Raw genomic sequence first — 15833 nt, forward strand, 5'->3', positions numbered from 1 at the left:
TGTGCCCAGGCCCAGAGCTACTTTGCTGGGCATGAATGTGTTTGACCTCTTGGGCCTGGAAGTCTGGTGGTAGTAGTAGTATGATTTAAAGGTACAAAGTGAATGAAGTGTGCCCAGGCCCAGAGCTACTTTGCTGTGCATGACTGTGTTTGAACTCTTGGGCCTGGAAGTCTATTTCTAGGCTTATATAAAGGGTCAAACATCTTGAAGTGTGCCCAGGCCCAGAGCTACTTTGCTGTGCATGACTGTGGTTGACCTCTTGGCCCTGGAAGTCTGGTGGTAGTAGTAGTATGATTTAAAGGCACAAAGTGAATGAAGTGTGCCCAGGCCCAGAGCTACTTTGCTGGGCATGAATGTGTTTGAACTCTTGGGCCTGGAAGTCTGGTAGTAGTAGTATGATTTAAAGGCACAAAGTGATTGAAGTGTGCCCAGGCCCAGAGCTACTTTGCTGGGCATGACTGTGTTTGACCTCTTGGGCCTGGAAGTCTGGTGGTAGTAGTAGTATGATTTAAAGGCACAAAGTGATTGAAGTGTGCCCAGGCCCAGAGCTACTTTGCTGGGCATGAATGTGTTTGAACTCTTGGGCCTGGAAGTCTATTTCTAGGCTTATATAAAGGGTCAAACTTCTTGAAGTGTGCCCAGGCCCAGAGCTACTTTGCTGGGCATGACTGTGTTTGACCTCTTGGGCCTGGAAGTCTGGTAGTAGTAGTAGTAGTAGTAGTAGTAGTAGTAGTAGTAGTAGTAGTATGATTTAAAGGTACAAAGTGAATGAAGTGTGCCCAGGCCCACAGCTACTTTGCTGGGCATGACTGTGTTTGACCTCTTGGGCCTGAAAGTCTATTTCTAGGCTTATATAAAGGGTCAAACTTCTTGAAGTGTGCCCAGGCCCAGAGCTACTTTGCTGGGCATGACTGTGTTTGACCTCTGGGGCCTGGAAGTCTGGTAGTAGTAGTATGATTTAAAGACACAAAGTGATTGAAGTGTGCCCAGGCCCAGAGCTACTTTGCTGGGCATGACTGTGTTTGACCTCTTGGGCCTGGAAGTCTGGTGGTAGTAGTAGTATGATTTAAAGGCACAAAGTGATTGAAGTGTGCCCAGGCCCAGAGCTACTTTGCTGGGCATGAATGTGTTTGAACTCTTGGGCCTGGAAGTCTATTTCTAGGCTTATATAAAGGGTCAAACTTCTTGAAGTGTGCCCAGGCCCAGAGCTACTTTGCTGGGCATGACTGTGTTTGACCTCTTGGGCCTGGAAGTCTGGTAGTAGTAGTAGTAGTAGTAGTAGTAGTAGTAGTAGTAGTAGTAGTATGATTTAAAGGTACAAAGTGAATGAAGTGTGCCCAGGCCCACAGCTACTTTGCTGGGCATGACTGTGTTTGACCTCTTGGGCCTGAAAGTCTATTTCTAGGCTTATATAAAGGGTCAAACTTCTTGAAGTGTGCCCAGGCCCAGAGCTACTTTGCTGGGCATGACTGTGTTTGACCTCTGGGGCCTGGAAGTCTGGTAGTAGTAGTATGATTTAAAGACACAAAGTGATTGAAGTGTGCCCAGGCCCAGAGCTACTTTGCTGGGCATGAATGTGTTTGAACTCTTGGGCCTGGAAGTCTGGTAGTAGTAGTATGATTTAAAGGTACAAAGTGAATGAAGTGTGCCCAGGCCCAGAGCTACTTTGCTGTGCATGACTGTGTTTGACCTCTTGGCTCTGGAAGTCTATTTCTAGGCTTATATAAAGGGTCAAACTTCTTGAAGTGTGCCCAGGCCCAGAGCTACTTTGCTGGGCATGACTGTGTTTGACCTCTGGGGCCTGGAAGTCTGGTAGTAGTAGTATGATTTAAAGGCACAAAGTGATTGAAGTGTGCCCAGGCCCAGAGCTACTTTGCTGGGTATGATTCTGTGACCTCTTGGGTCTGGAAATGTGGTACTTTGAATGATTAAAAGAGTGAAACGGTCTGAAGTGTGCGCAGGTGTAAAGCAACCTTGCTAGGCATGAAGGTGTGACCTCCAGGGCCTGGAAGTCTGGTGGTAGTAGTAGTATGATTTAAAGGCACAAAGTGATTGAAGTGTGCCCAGGCCCAGAGCTACTTTGCTGGGCATGAATGTGTTTGACCTCTTGGGCCTGGAAGTCTGGTGGTAGTAGTAGTATGATTTAAAGGTACAAAGTGAATGAAGTGTGCCCAGGCCCAGAGCTACTTTGCTGTGCATGACTGTGTTTGAACTCTTGGGCCTGGAAGTCTATTTCTAGGCTTATATAAAGGGTCAAACATCTTGAAGTGTGCCCAGGCCCAGAGCTACTTTGCTGTGCATGACTGTGGTTGACCTCTTGGCCCTGGAAGTCTGGTGGTAGTAGTAGTATGATTTAAAGGCACAAAGTGAATGAAGTGTGCCCAGGCCCAGAGCTACTTTGCTGGGCATGAATGTGTTTGAACTCTTGGGCCTGGAAGTCTGGTAGTAGTAGTAGTAGTAGTAGTAGTAGTAGTAGTAGTAGTATGATTTAAAGGCACAAAGTGATTGAAGTGTGCCCAGGCCCAGAGCTACTTTGCTGGGCATGACTGTGTTTGACCTCTTGGGCCTGGAAGTCTATTTCTAGGCTTATATAAAGGGTCAAACTTCTTGAAGTGTGCCCAGGCCCAGAGCTACTTTGCTGGGCATGACTGTGTTTGACCTCTTGGGTCTGGAAGTCTGGTAGTAGTAGTAGTATGATTTAAAGGCACAAAGTGATTGAAGTGTGCCCAGGCCCAGAGCTACTTTGCTGTGCATGACTGTTTTTGACCTCTTGGGCCTGGAAGTCTGGTGGTAGTAGTAGTATGATTTAAAGGCACAAAGTGAATGAAGTGTGCCCAGGCCCAGAGCTACTTTGCTGTGCATGACTGTGTTTGAACTCTTGGGCCTGGAAGTCTATTTCTAGGCTTATATAAAGGGTCAAACTTCTTGAAGTGTGCCCAGGCCCAGAGCTACTTTGCTGTGCATGACTGTGTGACCTCTTGGCCCTGGACGTCTGGTGGTAGTAGTAGTATGATTTAAAGGCACAAAGTGATTGAAGTGTGCCCAGGCCCAGAGCTACTTTGCTGGGCATGACTGTGTTTGACCTCTTGGGCCTGGAAGTCTGGTAGTAGTACTATGATTTAAAGGCACAAAGTGATTGAAGTGTGCCCAGGCCCAGAGCTACTTTGCTGGGCATGACTGTGTTTGACCTCTTGGGCCTGGAAGTCTGGTGGTAGTAGTAGGATGATTTAAAGGCACAAAGTGATTGAAGTGTGCCCAGGCCCAGAGCTACTTTGCTGGGCATGACTGTGTTTGAACTCTTGGGCCTGGAAGTCTGGTAGTAGTAGTATGATTTAAAGGTACAAAGTGAATGAAGTGTGCCCAGGCCCAGAGCTACTTTGCTGGGCATGACTGTGTTTGACCTCTTGGGCCTGGAAGTCTATTTCTAGGCTTATATAAAGGGTCAAACTTCTTGAAGTGTGCCCAGGCCCAGAGCTACTTTGCTGTGTATGACTGTGTGACCTCTTGGCCCTGGAATTCTGGTGGTAGTAGTAGTATGATTTAAAGGCACAAAGTGAATGAAGTGTGCCCAGGCCCAGAGCTACTTTGCTGGGCATGACTGTGTTTGACCTCTTGGGCCTGGAAGTCTGGTAGTAGTAGTATGATTTAAAGGCACAAAGTGAATGAAGTGTGCCCAGGCCCAGAGCTACTTTGCTGGGCATGACTGTGTTTGACCTCTTGGCTCTGGAAGTCTATTTCTAGGCTTATATACAGGGTCAAACATCTTGAAGTGTGCCCAGGCCCAGAGCTACTTTGCTGGGCATGAATGTGTTTGAACTCTTGGGCCTGGAAGTCTGGTAGTAGTAGTATGATTTAAAGGCACAAAGTGATTGAAGTGTGCCCAGGCCCAGAGCTACTTTGCTGGGCATGACTGTGTTTGACCTCTTGGGCCTGGAAGTCTGGTAGTAGTAGTATGATTTAAAGGCACAAAGTGATTGAAGTGTGCCCAGGCCCAGAGCTACTTTGCTGGGCATGAATGTGTTTGACCTCTTGGGCCTGGAAGTCTGGTGGTAGTAGTAGTATGATTTAAAGGCACAAAGTGAATGAAGTGTGCCCAGGCCCAGAGCTACTTTGCTGTGCATGACTGTGTTTGACCTCTTGGCTCTGGAAGTCTATTTCTAGGCTTATATAAAGGGTCAAACTTCTTGAAGTGTGCCCAGGCCCAGAGCTACTTTGCTGGGCATGACTGTGTTTGACCTCTGGGGCCTGGAAGTCTGGTAGTAGTAGTATGATTTAAAGGCACAAAGTGATTGAAGTGTGCCCAGGCCCAGAGCTACTTTGCTGGGCATGACTGTGTTTGACCTCTTGGCTCTGGAAGTCTATTTCTAGGCTTATATACAGGGTCAAACATCTTGAAGTGTGCCCAGGCCCAGAGCTACTTTGCTGGGCATGAATGTGTTTGAACTCTTGGGCCTGGAAGTCTGGTAGTAGTAGTATGATTTAAAGGCACAAAGTGATTGAAGTGTGCCCAGGCCCAGAGCTACTTTGCTGGGCATGACTGTGTTTGACCTCTTGGCTCTGGAAGTCTATTTCTAGGCTTATATAAAGGGTCAAACATCTTGAAGTGTGCCCAGGCCCAGAGCTACTTTGCTGGGCATGAATGTGTTTGAACTCTTGGGCCTGGAAGTCTGGTAGTAGTAGTATGATTTAAAGGCACAAAGTGATTGAAGTGTGCCCAGGCCCAGAGCTACTTTGCTGGGCATGACTGTGTTTGACCTCTTGGGCCTGGAAGTCTGGTGGTAGTAGTAGTATGATTTAAAGGCACAAAGTGATTGAAGTGTGCCCAGGCCCAGAGCTACTTTGCTGGGCATGAATGTGTTTGAACTCTTGGGCCTGGAAGTCTATTTCTAGGCTTATATAAAGGGTCAAACATCTTGAAGTGTGCCCAGGCCCAGAGCTACTTTGCTGTGCATGACTGTGGTTGACCTCTGGGGCCTGGAAGTCTGGTAGTAGTAGTATGATTTAAAGACACAAAGTGATTGAAGTGTGCCCAGGCCCAGAGCTACTTTGCTGGGCATGAATGTGTTTGAACTCTTGGGCCTGGAAGTCTGGTAGTAGTAGTATGATTTAAAGGTACAAAGTGAATGAAGTGTGCCCAGGCCCAGAGCTACTTTGCTGTGCATGACTGTGTTTGACCTCTTGGCTCTGGAAGTCTATTTCTAGGCTTATATAAAGGGTCAAACTTCTTGAAGTGTGCCCAGGCCCAGAGCTACTTTGCTGGGCATGACTGTGTTTGACCTCTGGGGCCTGGAAGTCTGGTAGTAGTAGTATGATTTAAAGGCACAAAGTGATTGAAGTGTGCCCAGGCCCAGAGCTACTTTGCTGGGTATGATTCTGTGACCTCTTGGGTCTGGAAATGTGGTACTTTGAATGATTAAAAGAGTGAAACGGTCTGAAGTGTGCGCAGGTGTAAAGCAACCTTGCTAGGCATGAAGGTGTGACCTCCAGGGCCTGGAAGTCTGGTGGTAGTAGTAGTATGATTTAAAGGCACAAAGTGATTGAAGTGTGCCCAGGCCCAGAGCTACTTTGCTGGGCATGAATGTGTTTGACCTCTTGGGCCTGGAAGTCTGGTGGTAGTAGTAGTATGATTTAAAGGTACAAAGTGAATGAAGTGTGCCCAGGCCCAGAGCTACTTTGCTGTGCATGACTGTGTTTGAACTCTTGGGCCTGGAAGTCTATTTCTAGGCTTATATAAAGGGTCAAACATCTTGAAGTGTGCCCAGGCCCAGAGCTACTTTGCTGTGCATGACTGTGGTTGACCTCTTGGCCCTGGAAGTCTGGTGGTAGTAGTAGTATGATTTAAAGGCACAAAGTGAATGAAGTGTGCCCAGGCCCAGAGCTACTTTGCTGGGCATGAATGTGTTTGAACTCTTGGGCCTGGAAGTCTGGTAGTAGTAGTATGATTTAAAGGCACAAAGTGATTGAAGTGTGCCCAGGCCCAGAGCTACTTTGCTGGGCATGACTGTGTGACCTCTTGGGCCTGGAAGTCAGGTTGTAGTATTATTAAAAAAAAAAGGGTCAAACTGCATGGTCCGCCCAGGCCCAGAGCTACTTTGCTGGGTATGATTCTGTGACCTCTTGGGTCTGGAAATGTGGTACTTTGAATGATTAAAAGAGTGAAACGGTCTGAAGTGTGCGCAGGTGTAAAGCAACCTTGCTAGGCATGAAGGTGTGACCTCCAGGGCCTGGAAGTCTGGTGGTAGTAGTAGTATGATTTAAAGGCACAAAGTGATTGAAGTGTGCCCAGGCCCAGATCTACTTTGCTGGGCATGACTGTGTTTGACCTCTTGGGCCTGGAAGTCTGGTAGTAGTAGTAGTAGTAGTAGTAGTATGATTTAAAGGTACAAAGTGAATGAAGTGTGCCCAGGCCCAGAGCTACTTTGCTGGGCATGACTGTGTTTGACCTCTTGGGCCTGGAAGTCTATTTCTAGGCTTATATAAAGGGTCAAACTTCTTGAAGTGTGCCCAGGCCCAGAGCTACTTTGCTGTGTATGACTGTGTGACCTCTTGGCCCTGGAATTCTGGTGGTAGTAGTAGTATGATTTAAAGGCACAAAGTGAATGAAGTGTGCCCAGGCCCAGAGCTACTTTGCTGGGCATGACTGTGTTTGACCTCTTGGGCCTGGAAGTCTGGTAGTAGTAGTAGTAGTAGTAGTAGTAGTAGTAGTAGTAGTAGTAGTATGATTTAAAGGTACAAAGTGAATGAAGTGTGCCCAGGCCCAGAGCTACTTTGCTGGGCATGACTGTGTTTGACCTCTTGGGCCTGGAAGTCTATTTCTAGGCTTATATAAAGGGTCAAACTTCTTGAAGTGTGCCCAGGCCCAGAGCTACTTTGCTGGGCATGACTGTGTTTGACCTCTTGGGTCTGGAAGTCTGGTGGTAGTAGTAGTAGTATGATTTAAAGGCACAAAGTGATTGAAGTGTGCCCAGGCCCAGAGCTACTTTGCTGGGCATGAATGTGTTTGAACTCTTGGGCCTGGAAGTCTGGTAGTAGTAGTATGATTTAAAGGCACAAAGTGATTGAAGTGTGCCCAGGCCCAGAGCTACTTTGCTGGGCATGACTGTGTTTGACCTCTTGGGCCTGGAAGTCTGGTGGTAGTAGTAGTATGATTTAAAGGCACAAAGTGATTGAAGTGTGCCCAGGCCCAGAGCTACTTTGCTGGGCATGAATGTGTTTGAACTCTTGGGCCTGGAAGTCTGGTAGTAGTAGTATGATTTAAAGGCACAAAGTGATTGAAGTGTGCCCAGGCCCAGAGCTACTTTGCTGGGCATGACTGTGTTTGACCTCTTGGGCCTGGAAGTCTGGTGGTAGTAGTAGTATGATTTAAAGGCACAAAGTGATTGAAGTGTGCCCAGGCCCAGAGCTACTTTGCTGGGCATGAATGTGTTTGAACTCTTGGGCCTGGAAGTCTGGTAGTAGTAGTAGTAGTAGTAGTAGTAGTAGTAGTAGTAGTAGTAGTAGTAGTATGATTTAAAGGTACAAAGTGAATGAAGTGTGCCCAGGCCCAGAGCTACTTTGCTGGGCATGACTGTGTTTGACGTCTTGGGCCTGGAAGTCTGGTAGTAGTAGTATGATTTAAAGGTACAAAGTGAATGAAGTGTGCCCAGGCCCAGAGCTACTTTGCTGGGCATGACTGTGTTTGACCTCTTGGCTCTGGAAGTCTATTTCTAGGCTTATATAAAGGGTCAAACTTCTTGAAGTGTGCCCAGGCCCAGAGCTACTTTGCTGGGCATGACTGTGTTTGACCTCTGGGGCCTGGAAGTCTGGTAGTAGTAGTATGATTTAAAGGCACAAAGTGATTGAAGTGTGCCCAGGCCCAGAGCTACTTTGCTGGGCATGAATGTGTTTGAACTCTTGGGCCTGGAAGTCTGGTAGTAGTAGTATGATTTAAAGGCACAAAGTGAATGAAGTGTGCCCAGGCCCAGAGCTACTTTGCTGGGCATGACTGTGTTTGACCTCTTGGCTCTGGAAGTCTATTTCTAGGCTTATATACAGGGTCAAACATCTTGAAGTGTGCCCAGGCCCAGAGCTACTTTGCTGGGCATGAATGTGTTTGAACTCTTGGGCCTGGAAGTCTGGTAGTAGTAGTATGATTTAAAGGCACAAAGTGATTGAAGTGTGCCCAGGCCCAGAGCTACTTTGCTGGGCATGACTGTGTTTGACCTCTTGGGCCTGGAAGTCTGGTAGTAGTAGTATGATTTAAAGGCACAAAGTGATTGAAGTGTGCCCAGGCCCAGAGCTACTTTGCTGGGCATGAATGTGTTTGACCTCTTGGGCCTGGAAGTCTGGTGGTAGTAGTAGTATGATTTAAAGGCACAAAGTGAATGAAGTGTGCCCAGGCCCAGAGCTACTTTGCTGTGCATGACTGTGTTTGACCTCTTGGCTCTGGAAGTCTATTTCTAGGCTTATATAAAGGGTCAAACTTCTTGAAGTGTGCCCAGGCCCAGAGCTACTTTGCTGGGCATGACTGTGTTTGACCTCTGGGGCCTGGAAGTCTGGTAGTAGTAGTATGATTTAAAGGCACAAAGTGATTGAAGTGTGCCCAGGCCCAGAGCTACTTTGCTGGGCATGACTGTGTTTGACCTCTTGGCTCTGGAAGTCTATTTCTAGGCTTATATACAGGGTCAAACATCTTGAAGTGTGCCCAGGCCCAGAGCTACTTTGCTGGGCATGAATGTGTTTGAACTCTTGGGCCTGGAAGTCTGGTAGTAGTAGTATGATTTAAAGGCACAAAGTGATTGAAGTGTGCCCAGGCCCAGAGCTACTTTGCTGGGCATGACTGTGTTTGACCTCTTGGCTCTGGAAGTCTATTTCTAGGCTTATATAAAGGGTCAAACATCTTGAAGTGTGCCCAGGCCCAGAGCTACTTTGCTGGGCATGAATGTGTTTGAACTCTTGGGCCTGGAAGTCTGGTAGTAGTAGTATGATTTAAAGGCACAAAGTGATTGAAGTGTGCCCAGGCCCAGAGCTACTTTGCTGGGCATGACTGTGTTTGACCTCTTGGGCCTGGAAGTCTGGTGGTAGTAGTAGTATGATTTAAAGGCACAAAGTGATTGAAGTGTGCCCAGGCCCAGAGCTACTTTGCTGGGCATGAATGTGTTTGAACTCTTGGGCCTGGAAGTCTATTTCTAGGCTTATATAAAGGGTCAAACATCTTGAAGTGTGCCCAGGCCCAGAGCTACTTTGCTGTGCATGACTGTGGTTGACCTCTGGGGCCTGGAAGTCTGGTAGTAGTAGTATGATTTAAAGACACAAAGTGATTGAAGTGTGCCCAGGCCCAGAGCTACTTTGCTGGGCATGAATGTGTTTGAACTCTTGGGCCTGGAAGTCTGGTAGTAGTAGTATGATTTAAAGGTACAAAGTGAATGAAGTGTGCCCAGGCCCAGAGCTACTTTGCTGTGCATGACTGTGTTTGACCTCTTGGCTCTGGAAGTCTATTTCTAGGCTTATATAAAGGGTCAAACTTCTTGAAGTGTGCCCAGGCCCAGAGCTACTTTGCTGGGCATGACTGTGTTTGACCTCTGGGGCCTGGAAGTCTGGTAGTAGTAGTATGATTTAAAGGCACAAAGTGATTGAAGTGTGCCCAGGCCCAGAGCTACTTTGCTGGGTATGATTCTGTGACCTCTTGGGTCTGGAAATGTGGTACTTTGAATGATTAAAAGAGTGAAACGGTCTGAAGTGTGCGCAGGTGTAAAGCAACCTTGCTAGGCATGAAGGTGTGACCTCCAGGGCCTGGAAGTCTGGTGGTAGTAGTAGTATGATTTAAAGGCACAAAGTGATTGAAGTGTGCCCAGGCCCAGAGCTACTTTGCTGGGCATGAATGTGTTTGACCTCTTGGGCCTGGAAGTCTGGTGGTAGTAGTAGTATGATTTAAAGGTACAAAGTGAATGAAGTGTGCCCAGGCCCAGAGCTACTTTGCTGTGCATGACTGTGTTTGAACTCTTGGGCCTGGAAGTCTATTTCTAGGCTTATATAAAGGGTCAAACATCTTGAAGTGTGCCCAGGCCCAGAGCTACTTTGCTGTGCATGACTGTGGTTGACCTCTTGGCCCTGGAAGTCTGGTGGTAGTAGTAGTATGATTTAAAGGCACAAAGTGAATGAAGTGTGCCCAGGCCCAGAGCTACTTTGCTGGGCATGAATGTGTTTGAACTCTTGGGCCTGGAAGTCTGGTAGTAGTAGTATGATTTAAAGGCACAAAGTGATTGAAGTGTGCCCAGGCCCAGAGCTACTTTGCTGGGCATGACTGTGTTTGACCTCTTGGGCCTGGAAGTCTGGTGGTAGTAGTAGTATGATTTAAAGGCACAAAGTGATTGAAGTGTGCCCAGGCCCAGAGCTACTTTGCTGGGCATGAATGTGTTTGAACTCTTGGGCCTGGAAGTCTATTTCTAGGCTTATATAAAGGGTCAAACTTCTTGAAGTGTGCCCAGGCCCAGAGCTACTTTGCTGGGCATGACTGTGTTTGACCTCTTGGGCCTGGAAGTCTGGTAGTAGTAGTAGTAGTAGTAGTAGTAGTAGTAGTAGTAGTAGTAGTATGATTTAAAGGTACAAAGTGAATGAAGTGTGCCCAGGCCCACAGCTACTTTGCTGGGCATGACTGTGTTTGACCTCTTGGGCCTGAAAGTCTATTTCTAGGCTTATATAAAGGGTCAAACTTCTTGAAGTGTGCCCAGGCCCAGAGCTACTTTGCTGGGCATGACTGTGTTTGACCTCTGGGGCCTGGAAGTCTGGTAGTAGTAGTATGATTTAAAGACACAAAGTGATTGAAGTGTGCCCAGGCCCAGAGCTACTTTGCTGGGCATGAATGTGTTTGAACTCTTGGGCCTGGAAGTCTGGTAGTAGTAGTATGATTTAAAGGTACAAAGTGAATGAAGTGTGCCCAGGCCCAGAGCTACTTTGCTGTGCATGACTGTGTTTGACCTCTTGGCTCTGGAAGTCTATTTCTAGGCTTATATAAAGGGTCAAACTTCTTGAAGTGTGCCCAGGCCCAGAGCTACTTTGCTGGGCATGACTGTGTTTGACCTCTGGGGCCTGGAAGTCTGGTAGTAGTAGTATGATTTAAAGGCACAAAGTGATTGAAGTGTGCCCAGGCCCAGAGCTACTTTGCTGGGTATGATTCTGTGACCTCTTGGGTCTGGAAATGTGGTACTTTGAATGATTAAAAGAGTGAAACGGTCTGAAGTGTGCGCAGGTGTAAAGCAACCTTGCTAGGCATGAAGGTGTGACCTCCAGGGCCTGGAAGTCTGGTGGTAGTAGTAGTATGATTTAAAGGCACAAAGTGATTGAAGTGTGCCCAGGCCCAGAGCTACTTTGCTGGGCATGAATGTGTTTGACCTCTTGGGCCTGGAAGTCTGGTGGTAGTAGTAGTATGATTTAAAGGTACAAAGTGAATGAAGTGTGCCCAGGCCCAGAGCTACTTTGCTGTGCATGACTGTGTTTGAACTCTTGGGCCTGGAAGTCTATTTCTAGGCTTATATAAAGGGTCAAACATCTTGAAGTGTGCCCAGGCCCAGAGCTACTTTGCTGTGCATGACTGTGGTTGACCTCTTGGCCCTGGAAGTCTGGTGGTAGTAGTAGTATGATTTAAAGGCACAAAGTGAATGAAGTGTGCCCAGGCCCAGAGCTACTTTGCTGGGCATGAATGTGTTTGAACTCTTGGGCCTGGAAGTCTGGTAGTAGTAGTAGTAGTAGTAGTAGTAGTAGTAGTAGTAGTATGATTTAAAGGCACAAAGTGATTGAAGTGTGCCCAGGCCCAGAGCTACTTTGCTGGGCATGACTGTGTTTGACCTCTTGGGCCTGGAAGTCTATTTCTAGGCTTATATAAAGGGTCAAACTTCTTGAAGTGTGCCCAGGCCCAGAGCTACTTTGCTGGGCATGACTGTGTTTGACCTCTTGGGTCTGGAAGTCTGGTAGTAGTAGTAGTATGATTTAAAGGCACAAAGTGATTGAAGTGTGCCCAGGCCCAGAGCTACTTTGCTGTGCATGACTGTTTTTGACCTCTTGGGCCTGGAAGTCTGGTGGTAGTAGTAGTATGATTTAAAGGCACAAAGTGAATGAAGTGTGCCCAGGCCCAGAGCTACTTTGCTGTGCATGACTGTGTTTGAACTCTTGGGCCTGGAAGTCTATTTCTAGGCTTATATAAAGGGTCAAACTTCTTGAAGTGTGCCCAGGCCCAGAGCTACTTTGCTGTGCATGACTGTGTGACCTCTTGGCCCTGGACGTCTGGTGGTAGTAGTAGTATGATTTAAAGGCACAAAGTGATTGAAGTGTGCCCAGGCCCAGAGCTACTTTGCTGGGCATGACTGTGTTTGACCTCTTGGGCCTGGAAGTCTGGTAGTAGTACTATGATTTAAAGGCACAAAGTGATTGAAGTGTGCCCAGGCCCAGAGCTACTTTGCTGGGCATGACTGTGTTTGACCTCTTGGGCCTGGAAGTCTGGTGGTAGTAGTAGGATGATTTAAAGGCACAAAGTGATTGAAGTGTGCCCAGGCCCAGAGCTACTTTGCTGGGCATGACTGTGTTTGAACTCTTGGGCCTGGAAGTCTGGTAGTAGTAGTATGATTTAAAGGTACAAAGTGAATGAAGTGTGCCCAGGCCCAGAGCTACTTTGCTGGGCATGACTGTGTTTGACCTCTTGGGCCTGGAAGTCTATTTCTAGGCTTATATAAAGGGTCAAACTTCTTGAAGTGTGCCCAGGCCCAGAGCTACTTTGCTGTGTATGACTGTGTGACCTCTTGGCCCTGGAATTCTGGTGGTAGTAGTAGTATGATTTAAAGGCACAAAGTGAATGAAGTGTGCCCAGGCCCAGAGCTACTTTGCTGGGCATGACTGTGTTTGACCTCTTGGGCCTGGAAGTCTGGTAGTAGTAGTAGTAGTAGTAGTAGTAGTAGTAGTAGTAGTAGTATGATTTAAAGGTACAAAGTGAATGAAGTGTGCCCAGGCCCAGAGCTACTTTGCTGGGCATGACTGTGTTTGACGTCTTGGGCCTGGAAGTCTGGTAGTAGTAGTATGATTTAAAGGTACAAAGTGAATGAAGTGTGCCCAGGCCCAGAGCTACTTTGCTGGGCATGACTGTGTTTGACCTCTTGGCTCTGGAAGTCTATTTCTAGGCTTATATAAAGGGTCAAACTTCTTGAAGTGTGCCCAGGCCCAGAGCTACTTTGCTGGGCATGACTGTGTTTGACCTCTGGGGCCTGGAAGTCTGGTAGTAGTAGTATGATTTAAAGGCACAAAGTGATTGAAGTGTGCCCAGGCCCAGAGCTACTTTGCTGGGCATGACTGTGTTTGACCTCTTGGGCCTGGAAGTCTGGTAGTAGTAGTAGTAGTAGTAGTAGTAGTAGTAGTAGTAGTATGATTTAAAGGTACAAAGTGAATGAAGTGTGCCCAGGCCCAGAGCTACTTTGCTGGGCATGACTGTGTTTGACGTCTTGGGCCTGGAAGTCTGGTAGTAGTAGTATGATTTAAAGGTACAAAGTGAATGAAGTGTGCCCAGGCCCAGAGCTACTTTGCTGGGCATGACTGTGTTTGACCTCTTGGCTCTGGAAGTCTATTTCTAGGCTTATATAAAGGGTCAAACTTCTTGAAGTGTGCCCAGGCCCAGAGCTACTTTGCTGGGCATGACTGTGTTTGACCTCTGGGGCCTGGAAGTCTGGTAGTAGTAGTATGATTTAAAGGCACAAAGTGATTGAAGTGTGCCCAGGCCCAGAGCTACTTTGCTGGGCATGAATGTGTTTGAACTCTTGGGCCTGGAAGTCTATTTCTAGGCTTATATAAAGGGTCAAACTTCTTGAAGTGTGCCCAGGCCCAGAGCTACTTTGCTGGGCATGACTGTGTTTGACCTCTGGGGCCTGGAAGTCTGGTAGTAGTAGTATGATTTAAAGGCACAAAGTGATTGAAGTGTGCCCAGGCCCAGAGCTACTTTGCTGGGCATGAATGTGTTTGAACTCTTGGGCCTGGAAGTCTATTTCTAGGCTTATATAAAGGGTCAAACATCTTGAAGTGTGCCCAGGCCCAGAGCTACTTTGCTGTGCATGACTGTGGTTGACCTCTTGGCCCTGGAAGTCTGGTGGTAGTAGTAGTATGATTTAAAGGCACAAAGTGAATGAAGTGTGCCCAGGCCCAGAGCTACTTTGCTGGGCATGAATGTGTTTGAACTCTTGGGCCTGGAAGTCTGGTAGTAGTAGTATGATTTAAAGGCACAAAGTGATTGAAGTGTGCCCAGGCCCAGAGCTACTTTGCTGGGCATGACTGTGTTTGACCTCTTGGGCCTGGAAGTCTGGTGGTAGTAGTAGTATGATTTAAAGGCACAAAGTGAATGAAGTGTGCCCAGGCCCAGAGCTACTTTGCTGGGCATGAATGTGTTTGAACTCTTGGGCCTGGAAGTCTGGTAGTAGTAGTAGTAGTAGTAGTAGTAGTAGTAGTAGTAGTAGTAGTAGTAGTATGATTTAAAGGTACAAAGTGAATGAAGTGTGCCCAGGCCCACAGCTACTTTGCTGGGCATGACTGTGTTTGACCTCTTGGGCCTGAAAGTCTATTTCTAGGCTTATATAAAGGGTCAAACTTCTTGAAGTGTGCCCAGGCCCAGAGCTACTTTGCTGGGCATGACTGTGTTTGACCTCTTGGGCCTGGAAGTCTGGTAGTAGTAGTAGTAGTAGTAGTAGTAGTAGTAGTAGTAGTAGTAGTATGATTTAAAGGTACAAAGTGAATGAAGTGTGCCCAGGCCCACAGCTACTTTGCTGGGCATGACTGTGTTTGACCTCTTGGGCCTGAAAGTCTATTTCTAGGCTTATATAAAGGGTCAAACTTCTTGAAGTGTGCCCAGGCCCAGAGCTACTTTGCTGGGCATGACTGTGTTTGACCTCTGGGGCCTGGAAGTCTGGTAGTAGTAGTATGATTTAAAGACACAAAGTGATTGAAGTGTGCCCAGGCCCAGAGCTACTTTGCTGGGCATGAATGTGTTTGAACTCTTGGGCCTGGAAGTCTGGTAGTAGTAGTATGATTTAAAGGTACAAAGTGAATGAAGTGTGCCCAGGCCCAGAGCTACTTTGCTGTGCATGACTGTGTTTGACCTCTTGGCTCTGGAAGTCTATTTCTAGGCTTATATAAAGGGTCAAACTTCTTGAAGTGTGCCCAGGCCCAGAGCTACTTTGCTGGGCATGACTGTGTTTGACCTCTGGGGCCTGGAAGTCTGGTAGTAGTAGTATGATTTAAAGGCACAAAGTGATTGAAGTGTGCCCAGGCCCAGAGCTACTTTGCTGGGTATGATTCTGTGACCTCTTGGGTCTGGAAATGTGGTACTTTGAATGATTAAAAGAGTGAAACGGTCTGAAGTGTGCGCAGGTGAAAAGCAACCTTGCTAGGCATGAAGGTGTGACCTCCAGGGCCTGGAAGTCTGGTGGTAGTAGTAGTATGATTTAAAGGCACAAAGTGATTGAAGTGTGCCCAGGCCCAGAGCTACTTTGCTGGGCATGAATGTGTTTGACCTCTTGGGCCTGGAAGTCTGGTGGTAGTAGTAGTATGATTTAAAGGTACAAAGTGAATGAAGTGTGCCCAGGCCCAGAGCTACTTTGCTGTGCATGACTGTGTTTGAACTCTTGGGCCTGGAAGTCTATTTCTAGGCTTATATAAAGGGTCAAACATCTTGAAGTGTGCCCAGGCCCAGAGCTACTTTGCTGTGCATGACTGTGGTTGACCTCTTGGGCCTGGAAGTCTGGTAGTAGTAGTATGATTTAAAGGCACAAAGTGATTGAAGTGTGCCCAGGCCCAGAGCTACTTTGCTGGGCATGACTGTGTTTGAC

The sequence above is a fragment of the Electrophorus electricus genome, unplaced genomic scaffold (genome assembly GCF_041902795.1).
Source record: "Electrophorus electricus isolate QZ-2024a unplaced genomic scaffold, ASM4190279v1 Scaffold135, whole genome shotgun sequence".
Taxonomy (NCBI): Eukaryota; Metazoa; Chordata; class Actinopteri; order Gymnotiformes; family Gymnotidae; genus Electrophorus; species Electrophorus electricus.